This window comes from Pongo abelii, chromosome 22, assembly GCF_028885655.2.
Source record: "Pongo abelii isolate AG06213 chromosome 22, NHGRI_mPonAbe1-v2.0_pri, whole genome shotgun sequence".
NCBI classification, from domain to species: Eukaryota; Metazoa; Chordata; class Mammalia; order Primates; family Hominidae; genus Pongo; species Pongo abelii.
In genome coordinates this window covers 39,050,646-39,061,244 of record NC_072007.2, presented here as the reverse complement: position 1 = coordinate 39,061,244, position 10,599 = coordinate 39,050,646, and the positions used below count along the sequence as shown (strand labels likewise).

Sequence of the window (10,599 nt, the reverse complement as noted above, 5' to 3'; positions counted from 1 at the left end):
CCCAGCCCACTGACTCAAATTTTAATCTCCTTTAGCAACACCCTCAGAGACACGCTCAGGATCAATCCTTTGTATCCTTGAATCCAATTAAGTTGACACTCCGTATTAACCATCACACTCAGTATATCTTGTTTCGAAAGATGAAGCTCAAATAGTTCATTTAGTCATTAATTAAAGACAAATACTGGGGCAAAGGATGCACAGTATCATTTTTGGGGACATAGTGACCTAAATTTGGTTACTTGTTTTCTATATGGAGAGCCAGGGGAGGGGGATGTGAGCTTGAGGTTTCCACGCTCAGGTCTGGGGTGGTGAGGGCAGCTGCTGCTTCTCCTTCCAGCATCCATGGGAGTCCAGCCATTCAGAATTCTCCACAATACACATGAGGTCCCCATAACTATCAGAGATAAATAACCACAAATATGAGGGTACCATAGATGAGAGATGAAAATATCAGACAAAAATTAGAGCACAAACCCAGTGGAAGAGAATTGTTAGAAGAGCAGAAGAATGGCTGAATTGAAAAAAAGTAACTGCACTTAAGGCAGCGGATAAAAGACTTCTTTGACTTTAACACCACGATTTCTCAAATAACTCAGTAGATACATTTAAGATAAGGATGGTCATTATTGATCTCTGAATTGGTAAACTGGATGATCAGGTGCAAGGCATAGCTCAAAGCACAAATGAAAATGTTGGCAACTTGAATGCAAGATTTGAGGATCCCTACCATAAAAATAATTGGAGATTCTTGAGGAAAAAAAGCAGATGGAAGATAGGCAATCATTAAACAAAAACTAAAAAACAATTTATCTAAAGTAAATACAGTTTTGAGACTTAGAGTGTAAGAGCTTTCCAAGTTGCAGGCTTTACTGATGAGAAGAGATACACACCAGATATGTCCTGAGGGAATCCTGGAACTTTAATAATGAAGATAATATTACAGGCTTCTAGGTAGAAATAACAAACAACCATCAAAGGAATATATGAACAAAGCACTGGGCAATGGAATCCCCTGTTATTTTTTAATTAATTTACTGAAAGCTGGCTGATAGTGAAATAGCATCAATTAAAGAATTGGAACCCAAAGTATTCTCAAATAAGATAATTGACATGTCAGAGTGACAGAGAGATATGTGAGGATAAATAAAAATTCATGGAGTATGTCAGCCATGTACCCCTTTTATTTTATTTTGTTTTGTTGTTAACATTTTAGAGAGTTGCTCAGACACCCAGGCTGGAGTGCAGTGGTGCCATCATAGTTCCCTGTGACATTGAACTCCTGGCATGGTCCCTTTTAAAAAATTTCTCGAGAAAATACTCTAACTGAGCAATAAATGAACCACAGCACAAACCTTAGGATGGAGAAAATAAAGAGGCAAGGCAACAAGGCCACAGTGGTGAGCAGCAATACTTGTCCTTCCCTCCTTCCTTCCCTCCTTCTTTCCCCACTTCCCTCCCTCCCTCCCTGTCTTCGTTACTTCCTTCCTCCCTCCCTCCCTCCTTTCCTCCTTTCCTCACTCCCTCCTTCCTGTATTCATCTAAACATCTATCTGAATAAGAACATAGTATCTCAAAATGTGATCCATAAGCAAGTCTCTTGAAACAGGAAGGATAAGACATTTCTAAAATGTACTACCCAAATTCAGAAAACTTAGGAGCTGGTGATTTTGGTAACAATGGAAAGTAGAAGCATCCCAAGGTTATAACTGGTGCAGAGAATGAAGTTGGGGAGGAGAGAGGAGAAGTGAAGGTAGTCTATGGGCTTCAACTTATTGGGCTTAAGGAAGAAGTAGAAGTGAAGTAGGGCATACTGATGGGGGAAAAGAGTGGTTAGGGACATAGTTGACAGAGATTGTAGACTAGGGTACAAACAAATCATAGCTATTTGCTATGTACAAGAAAATAAAACCTCGCTTAAGCAGTGTTAACTGCTTAAATTGAGAATTGAGCGAAAAGATAAGAGACATATTCAAATAAAAAGAAAGGAGCATGTGGTAGAACCTTACAGCTGTTTTGTTGTTCAGTCACATAAAGATAAGACCAAGGATAGAAGATCTTCATTGTAGGATTGTAGGCTAAGTGGGTCAGCATGACCTGTGAAACAAGAGGCCTGTTCCTGTTGAAAAGTCAAAGCCAACCACAACACCTGACACAATCTGGATAGTGTTTGTATGAACAGTGGACTGTGTGGACCCTGTTCTTAGAACATATATAGCTTTGTGACATAAGTGTATGCTAGTTAAACAGTAGAAAGATTTAACATAGAGAGTAGCTCATATAATCTCTTTCCCTAAAGGAGGGAAATCTTTGGTTGTTCTTAATAAGACCCAGAACATCTATGTTCTGACAGGATTGCAATTAATTTTACATAACAAATGGCAATATTAATAACAGACAAGGTTAAATGTAAAGTTAAATGCACTGAAGAGGCATGTTATATAATAATGAAAGGAACAGTTTATGAAGAGTATATTACATTTATAAATCTGTTTGTATTAAATGACACAGCAGCTAACTACATGAGGAAAAAATTTGGGAAAATAAAACTATCATGAGAGACAAATTATTTCTCTTTCAGAATTACACAGGTCTAGTTAAAAACAAGCAAAAAAAAGTTATACAGAAAAGAATCATACAATCAATAAACTTTATTTAATAGATGTACATTAAACCTTACATCCTTTCAACGAAGAATCTTTCTTGTATATGTTCATTGAACATTTACAAAATATGTTTTGTACTTGTATGGTGCTTGGTTTCAGGAAAACCTCTACAATTTTAAGGTAGAAATTTTGTAGTTTATGTTTTTTTGATCAAATTCAATAAAATTAAATAACAAATTCAATAAAATAAAGAACTTTATACAAAGTTTGCTAAAAAGTTTAATCTCCTTGGAAATTAATAAGCATACTTCTGGGTAACTCTTCAATCAAAACAAATTTAAAAGGGAAACTATAAACTCTGTGTAAAACACATGGTCATCTTGGGCAATCTCCAGCCTGCTGCTGCTGCTGGCTGGCTAGAATTCCAAGCCAGTGGGTCTTAACTTGTGAGGTGCTGTGGGAGTGGGGCCCAATGAATGATGCCACTTGGCTCCTTGGCTTCAGCCACTTTCCTAGGGGAATGAACAGATCTCCTGCCTCACTGGAATTCCCGGGGCTGGAGTATGCAAAAACTCCTGTGTCTCCATGTATGCCTGAGCAGCTGCTGGGATTCCGCACAGCTCAGTGCTTCAGACCCAAAACCCTGGTAGCATGGGCTCACGAGGGGATCTCCTGATATGCAGGATGCATAGAACCATGGGAAAAGTACGGTTTCCTTGGCAGGGTTGCACAATCACTCATCGCATCCCTTGGCTAGGGGTGGGGGATCCCTGGCTCCGTGCTGCTCCTGGGGGGACTGTCGCCTGACCCTGCTTTTCCTCACTCTTTGTGGGTTGCACCAATTGCCTAGTCAGTCACAATGTGACAACCTGGATACCTCAATTGAAGGTACAGAATTTACTCGATATTTTCATTCTTCTCTGTGAGAGGTGCAGACTGCAGCTGCTTCTAATTGGCCATCTTGGACCACCAGATTTTTCATTCATCACATGGATTTTATCAACCCAAAATAACCTTAATTCTTCTTCTTCTTTTTTTTTTTTTTTTTGAGATGGAGTCTTGCTCTGTCAATCCAGGCTGGAGTGCAGTGGCACGATCTCAGCTCACTGCAACCTCTGCCTCCCAGGTTGAAACAATTCTCCTGCTTCAGCCTCCCAAGTAGCTGGGATTACAGGAACCTGCCACCACTTCTGGCTAATTTTTGTAATTTTAGTAGAGTCAGGGTTTCACCATGTTCTCCAGGCTGGTCTCAAACTTCTGCCCTCAAGTGATCCACCCTCCTTGGCCTCCCAAAGTGCTGGGATTACAGGCATAAGCCGCTGTGCCCAGCCCAAAATAACTTTTAAAAAAGCTGCCAAAGGTGTCCAACAAATAAAATAAAAATATATCACTCTAACAAAGGAATATAGAGGATAATTCTTAATACATTTTACTTAATAATATCTGCAATGTATTTAAAAACATATTATTTTTTGTCTTCTGCTAGTTTGATTCGGTCTTGTTTCTCTAGCTCCTCTAGGTGTAATGTTAGGTTGTTAATTTGAGATCTTTCTAATTTCTTGATGTGGGTGGTTAGCATTGTCAACTTCCCTCTTAGCACTGCTTTAGCTGTGTCCCAGAGATTCTGGTATATTGTATGTTTGTTCTTATTAGTTTCAAAGAATTTCTTGATTTCTGCCTTAATTTCATTGCTTACCCAAAAGTCATTCAGAAGCAGATTGTTTAATTTCCATGTAATTGCATGGTTTTATATGATTTTCTTAGTATTGATTTCCATTTTCATTGGACTGTGGTCTGAGAGTGTGTTTGATGTAATTTTATTTTCCATTTTTTGAATTTGCTGAGAGTTGTTTTCTGATTGTATGGTTTATTTTAGAGTATGTGCCATGCGCAAATGAGAAGAATGTATATTCTGTTGTTTTAGGGTGGAAGAGTTCTATTAGGCCCATTTGGTCAAGTGTTGAGTTCAGGTCCCAACACTTATAATTAATATCTTTGTTAGTTTTCTACCTTAATGGTCTGGCTAATACTGTCAGTAGGGTATAGAAGTCTACCACTATTATTGTGTGGGAGTCTAAGTCTCTTTGAAGGTCTCTAAGAACTTGCTTTATAATCTGTGTCCTCCTGTGTTGAATGCATGTATATTTAGGACAGTTAGCTCTTCTTGTTGACTTCAATCCTTTACCCTTACGTAATTCTTTTCTTTGTCTCTTTAGAATGTTGTTGGTTTAAAGACTGTTTTGTCGGAAATTAGAATAGCAACCCCTGTTTTTTTTTTTTTTTTTTACTGTTTGCTTGGTATATTTTTCTCCATCTCTTTACTTTGAGCCTACAGGTGTCATTATATAAGAAATAGTCTCTGGAAGACAGCATACAGTTGGGTCTGCTTCTTTATTCATCTTGCCACTTTATGCCTTTTAATTGAGGCATTTAGCCCATTTACATTCAAGGTTGGTGTTGGTATGTGTGAATTTGTTGCTGTCATAATGTTGTTAGCTAGTTCTTATGCAGACTTGATGGTGTGGCTGCTTTATAGTGTCAGTGATTGTAATGGTTAATATTGAGTGTCAACTTGATTGGATTCAAGGATACAAAGTATTATTTCTGGGTGTGTCTGTGAGGGTGTTGCCAAAGGAGATTAACATTTCAGTCAGTGGACTGAGAAAGGCAGGCCCAACCCCAATCTGGGTGGGCACAATCTAATCACCTGCCAGTGTGATTAGAATATATGCAGGCAGAAAAATGTGAAAAGAGAAACTGGCCTAGCCTCCTAGCCTGCATCTTGCTCCTGTGCTGGACGCTTCCTGCCCTCCAACATTGCACTCCAAGTTCTTCAGTTTTGGAACGTGGACTGGCTCTCCTTGCTCCTCAGCCTGTAGATGGCCTATTGTGGGACCTTATGATTGTGTGAGTTAATACTTAGTAAATCCCATTTATATATCTCTATCTCTATGTATATCTGTAGATATAGATATATAGATATATTTATTCCATTCTGTCCCTCTAGAGAACCCTGACTAATACAGATTTTGGTACCAGGAGTGGTTCTAGAGGAACAAAATATTAAGGTTGGAGTTCTTTCATTGGTTTTAGGGTTTCTGGACTTGGCTGCTTAATATGATTAGACCCAAAAATGTTAAGGACTCTACTTCTAATAGTGTGGAGAACACTTATAATCCTTGGCATGAATTATATAGAAAGTTATGCAAAATAAATGCATTTGACATTCCTGATTCATCGGTTGTGAGAGGCAAGGAACTTAGCAACTCTGTATGTAATACCTTTGATCATATGTGGGGAACCAAGGAAAATAATGAAGCTGGTTGGTTGCTCCTAAGTTCAGTGGACAAAATGATGAAAAAAAATAATGAACTCAGGGATTCTGTCTCCTGGCTTCAGAAGCAGATACTGAGCCTCAAATCTGCTAAGATAGCCCTGAGTGAGAGTCTTATCTCCTGTTGAGAAAGAGCTGAAATTGTGGAAAAACAGACACAAGCTCTTATCATGTATATGGCTGACCTGCAGTGAAAGGTGCATGTACAGCCTCACCAGGTGTCTACTGTTAAAGTGAGGGCCTTGATTGGAAAAGAATGGTACCCTGCAACTTGGAATGGGGACATGTGAGAGGACCCTGATGAAGCTGGGGACATTGAGCTTGTAAACTCTGATAAACCTTTTTTTACCTGAAGAAATAGCTTCCTCAACTCCAATAGTGGCAACATCCCCTCCCCAAACCATGCTGCTCTCAGCGTTTCCACCTTTGTCTGAGGAGATAAACCCTATGTTGCCTGAGGCAACAGTGATGGCCTCCCTTGAGGCAGTTTCCAGGCAAGATAATGTTGATTCTCCTTAGGAGCCACCCCCAACACTCCTGTTGGCTTCTAGACCTATAACTAGTCTAAAGTCCCAGTAGGCCCTTAGAGGTGAGGATGAGAGTGTGACCCATGAGGGGGTGCACTACACCTGAAAATAACTGCTTGAGTTTTCTCATTTATATAAACAGAAATCTGAACAACAGTCATGGGAATGGACATTAAGGGTGTGGGATAATTGTGGAAAAAACATAGAGTTGGATCAAGCTGAATTTATTGATTTGGGCCCACTAAGCAGGGATTCTGCATTTAATGTTGTAGCTTGGGGAGTTAAAAGAGGTTCTAATAGTTTATTTGCTTGATTAGCTGAAATGTGGATTAAAAGATGGCCCACTGTGAGCGAGCTGGAAATGCCTGATCTTCCTTGGTTTAATGTAAAGAAAGGGATCCAAAGGCTTAGGGAGATTGGGATGCTGGAGTGGATTAGTCACTTTAGACTTACTCATCCCAGCTGGGAGTCCAGAAGATATACCCTTGACCAATACTTTGTGAAATAGATTTGTGAGGGCGCACCTGCCATCTTTGAAGAGCTCTGTGATTGCTCTTCTCTATATGCCAGATCTAACAGTGGAAACTGCAGTCATTCAACTGCAAAATTTAAATGCAATGGGAAAAATTGGATCCCGAGGTGGCAGGGGCCAAGTGGCAGCACTCAACCATCAAAGGCAAGGTGGGTGTAGCTACCAGAATGGACAGCAGAGGCAAAGTCGCAATCGGAATAGTGTGTGACTTATGTAGAGCTCTGACATTGGCTAATTAATCATGGTGTTCCTAGAAGTTAAATTGACAGGAAGCCTACTGCATTCTTACTTAATTTATATAAGTGGAGAACTTTCAGATCGAGTAGACAAAAGACTAATCTGAATTACAAATACAGAGAATCACGGCCCCTCAATCAATTTCAATACTTGAACCAGTTTACAGACCTATAACCCCTTGAATGAAGGAGAGGTTGGGTCTTTTTGTGGAAGGACTCCGCTACACTACTAACAATTTATGCTGTTAATTCTTTCTCCAATCATTTCCCAAGGAGACCTCTAGCTTCTACCAGGGTAACTATGGATTGGGGAAATGGAAATGATCAGACATTTCAGGGACTGCTGGACACTGGCTCTGAGCTGACATTGACTCCAGGGGACACAAAATGTCATTGTCATTCTCCAGTTAAAGTAGGGGCTCATGGAGGTCAGGTAATTAATGAAGTTTTAGCCCAGGTCTGACTTAAAGTGGGTCCAGTGTGTCCCCGGACTCATCCTGTGGTCACTTCCCCAGTGCCAGAATGCATAATTGGCATAGACATACTTAGCAGCTGGCAGAACCCACACATTGGCTCCCTGACTGATAGGGTGAGGGCTGTTATGGTGGAAAAGGTCAAAGGGAAGTCATTAGAGCTGCCTCTACGTAGAAAAATAGTAAATCAAAAACAATATCTCATCCCTGGTGGGATTGCAGAGATTAGGGCCACCATCAAGGACTTGAAAGATGCAGGAATGGTGATCCCCACCACATCCCCTTTCAACTCTCCCGTTTGGACTGTATAGAAGACAGGTGGATCTTGGACAATGACAGTGGATTATCGTAAGCTTAACCAAGAGGTGACTACAAGTGCAGCTGCTGTACCAGATGTGGTTTCATTGCTTGAGCAAATTAACACATCTCCTGGTACCTGGTATGCAGCCATTGACTTGGCAAATAACTTTTTCTCCATTCCTGTCCATGAGGCCAACCAGAAGCAATTTCCCTTCAGCTGGCAAGGCCAGCAATATACCTTTACTGTCCTACCGTCAGGGTGTATTAGCTCTCTGACTTTGTGTCATTGTCTTATTTGGAGAGACCTTGATCACTTTTCCCTTCCGTAAGATATCACACTGGTCTATTACACTGATGACATTATGCTGATTGGATCCAGTGAGTGAGAAGTAGTGAACACACTGGACTTATTGGTGAGACATTTGCATGCCAGAGGATGGAAAATAAGTCCAACTAAAATTTAGGGACTTTCTACCTCAGCAAAATTTCTAAGGGTTCAGTGATGCGGGGCCTGTTGAGATATTCCTTCTAAGGTAAAAGATAAGTTGCTGCATTTGGCCCTTCCGACAACCAAGAAAAAGGCACAACTCCTAGTGGGCCTATTTGGATTTTGGAGGCAACACATTCCTTATTTGAGTGTGTTACTCTGGCTGATTTATCCACTGACCTGAAAAGCTGCCATTTTTCAGTGGGGTCCAGAACAAGAGAAGGCTCTGCGACAGGTCCAGGCTGCTGTGCAAGCTGTTCTTCCACTTGGGTCATATGACCCATCAGATCCAATGGTGCTTGAGGTGTCAGTAGCAGATAGGGATGGTGTTTGGAGCCTTTGGCAGGCCCCTGTAGGTGAAACACAGTGGGGGCCTCTAGGATTTGGAGTAAGGCCCTGCCGTCCTCTGCAGGTAACTACTCTCCTTTTGAGAAACAGCTCTTGGCCTGTTACTGGGCTTTGGTAGAAACTGAATGTTAGACTATAGGTCATCAAGTCACCATGTGACCTGAACTGCCTATCATGAACTGGGTGTTTTCCGACCCATCTAGCCATAGGTGGGGTGTGCACAGCAGCCTTCCATTATCAAATGGAAGTGGTATATACGTGCGTGACTGGGCTCAAGCAGGTCCAGAGGGCACAAGTAAGTTACATGAAGAAGTGGCTCAAATGCCCATGGTCTCCACTCCTGCCAGCCTTCCTTCTCTCCCCTTCTCTCCCCCAGCCTTCACCGATAGCTTCATGGGGAGTTCACTATAATCAATTGATAGAGGAAGAGAAGACAAGGGCCTGGTTAATAAACTCCCCTTAGTAAACTCCCTTTTATGTGCACATCTATCCTATTAGTTCTGTCCCTCTAGAGAACCCTGACTAACACAATGGTTTATGTATTTAAGTGTGTTTTTGTGGTGGCCAGTAATGGTCTTTTGTTCCAATATTTAGCACTCCCTTAAGGACCTTTTGTAAGGCAGGTCTGGTGGTAAGAAATTACCTTAGCATTTGCTTGTTTGAAAAGGAGTTTATTTCCCCTTCACTTAGGAAGCTTAGTTTGGCTCCATGTAAAATTCTTGGTTGGAATTTCTTTTCCATAAGAATGCTGATCACACCTGTAATCCCAGCACTGTGGGAGGCCGAGGCGGGTGGATCACGAGGTCAGGAGATTGAGACCATCCTGGCTAACACAGTGAAACCCCGTCTCTACTAAAAATACAAAACATTAGCCGGGCGCGGTGGCGGGCACCTGTAGTCCCAGCTACTCGGGAGGCTGAGGCAGGAGAATGGTGTGAACCTGGGAGGTGGAGCTTGCAGTGAGCCAAGATTGCGCCGCTGCACTCCAGCCTGGGCAACAGAGAGAGACTCCATCTCAAAAAAAAAAAAAAAGAATGGTGAATGTAGGTATTCCGTCTCTTCTGGCTTGTGGGGTTTCTGCTGAAAAGCTGGCTGTTCACCTGACAGGATTTCCTTTGTAGGTAACCTGCCCCTTCTCTCTAACTGTCTTTAACATTTTTTCTTTCATTTTGACCTTGAAGAATTTGGTGACTACATGTCCTGGAGATCATTGTCTTGCATAGTATCTCACAGGGGTTCTGTGCCTTTCCTTAATTTGAATGTTTCCTTTCTAGTTAGGTTAGGAGAATTTTCATGGATGATATCCTCAAATATGTTTTCCAAGTTGCTTGCTTTCTCTCTTTCTCAGGGATGCCAATGAGTCGTAGATTTGGTCCCTTTACATAATCCCATATTTGTTGGAGGTTTTATTCATTCTTCTTTATTATTTATTTTTGTCTAGTAATTTTGGAGAACTGGTCTTCAATATCTGAGATTCTTTCATCAGCTTGTTTTATTCTGCTGTTAGTACTTACTATTGTATTATGACATTCTTGAAGTGAGTTTTTCAGTTGTATCAGATCCGTTTCTTTTTTTCTTAAAATGGCAATTTCATGTTTTATCTATCGTATCATTTTATTGAATTCCTCAGATTCCTTGGGTTGGGCTTTGACTGTCTCTTGGATGTCGATGATCTTTGTTCCTAACCATATTTTGAATTATATTTCTGTCAACCATTTAAGCCTGGTTAAGAATCACTGCTAGGGAACCAGTGCAG

At 40.9% G+C, this 10,599-nt stretch overlaps 1 protein-coding gene across 8 annotated transcripts in view; it reads left to right on the top strand.

Moving 5' to 3' along the window:
• The window catches only part of N6AMT1 (N-6 adenine-specific DNA methyltransferase 1), a 494,077-nt gene that overhangs the window by 24,902 nt on the left and 458,576 nt on the right, over positions 1–10,599 (top strand). The window lies entirely within an intron of this gene.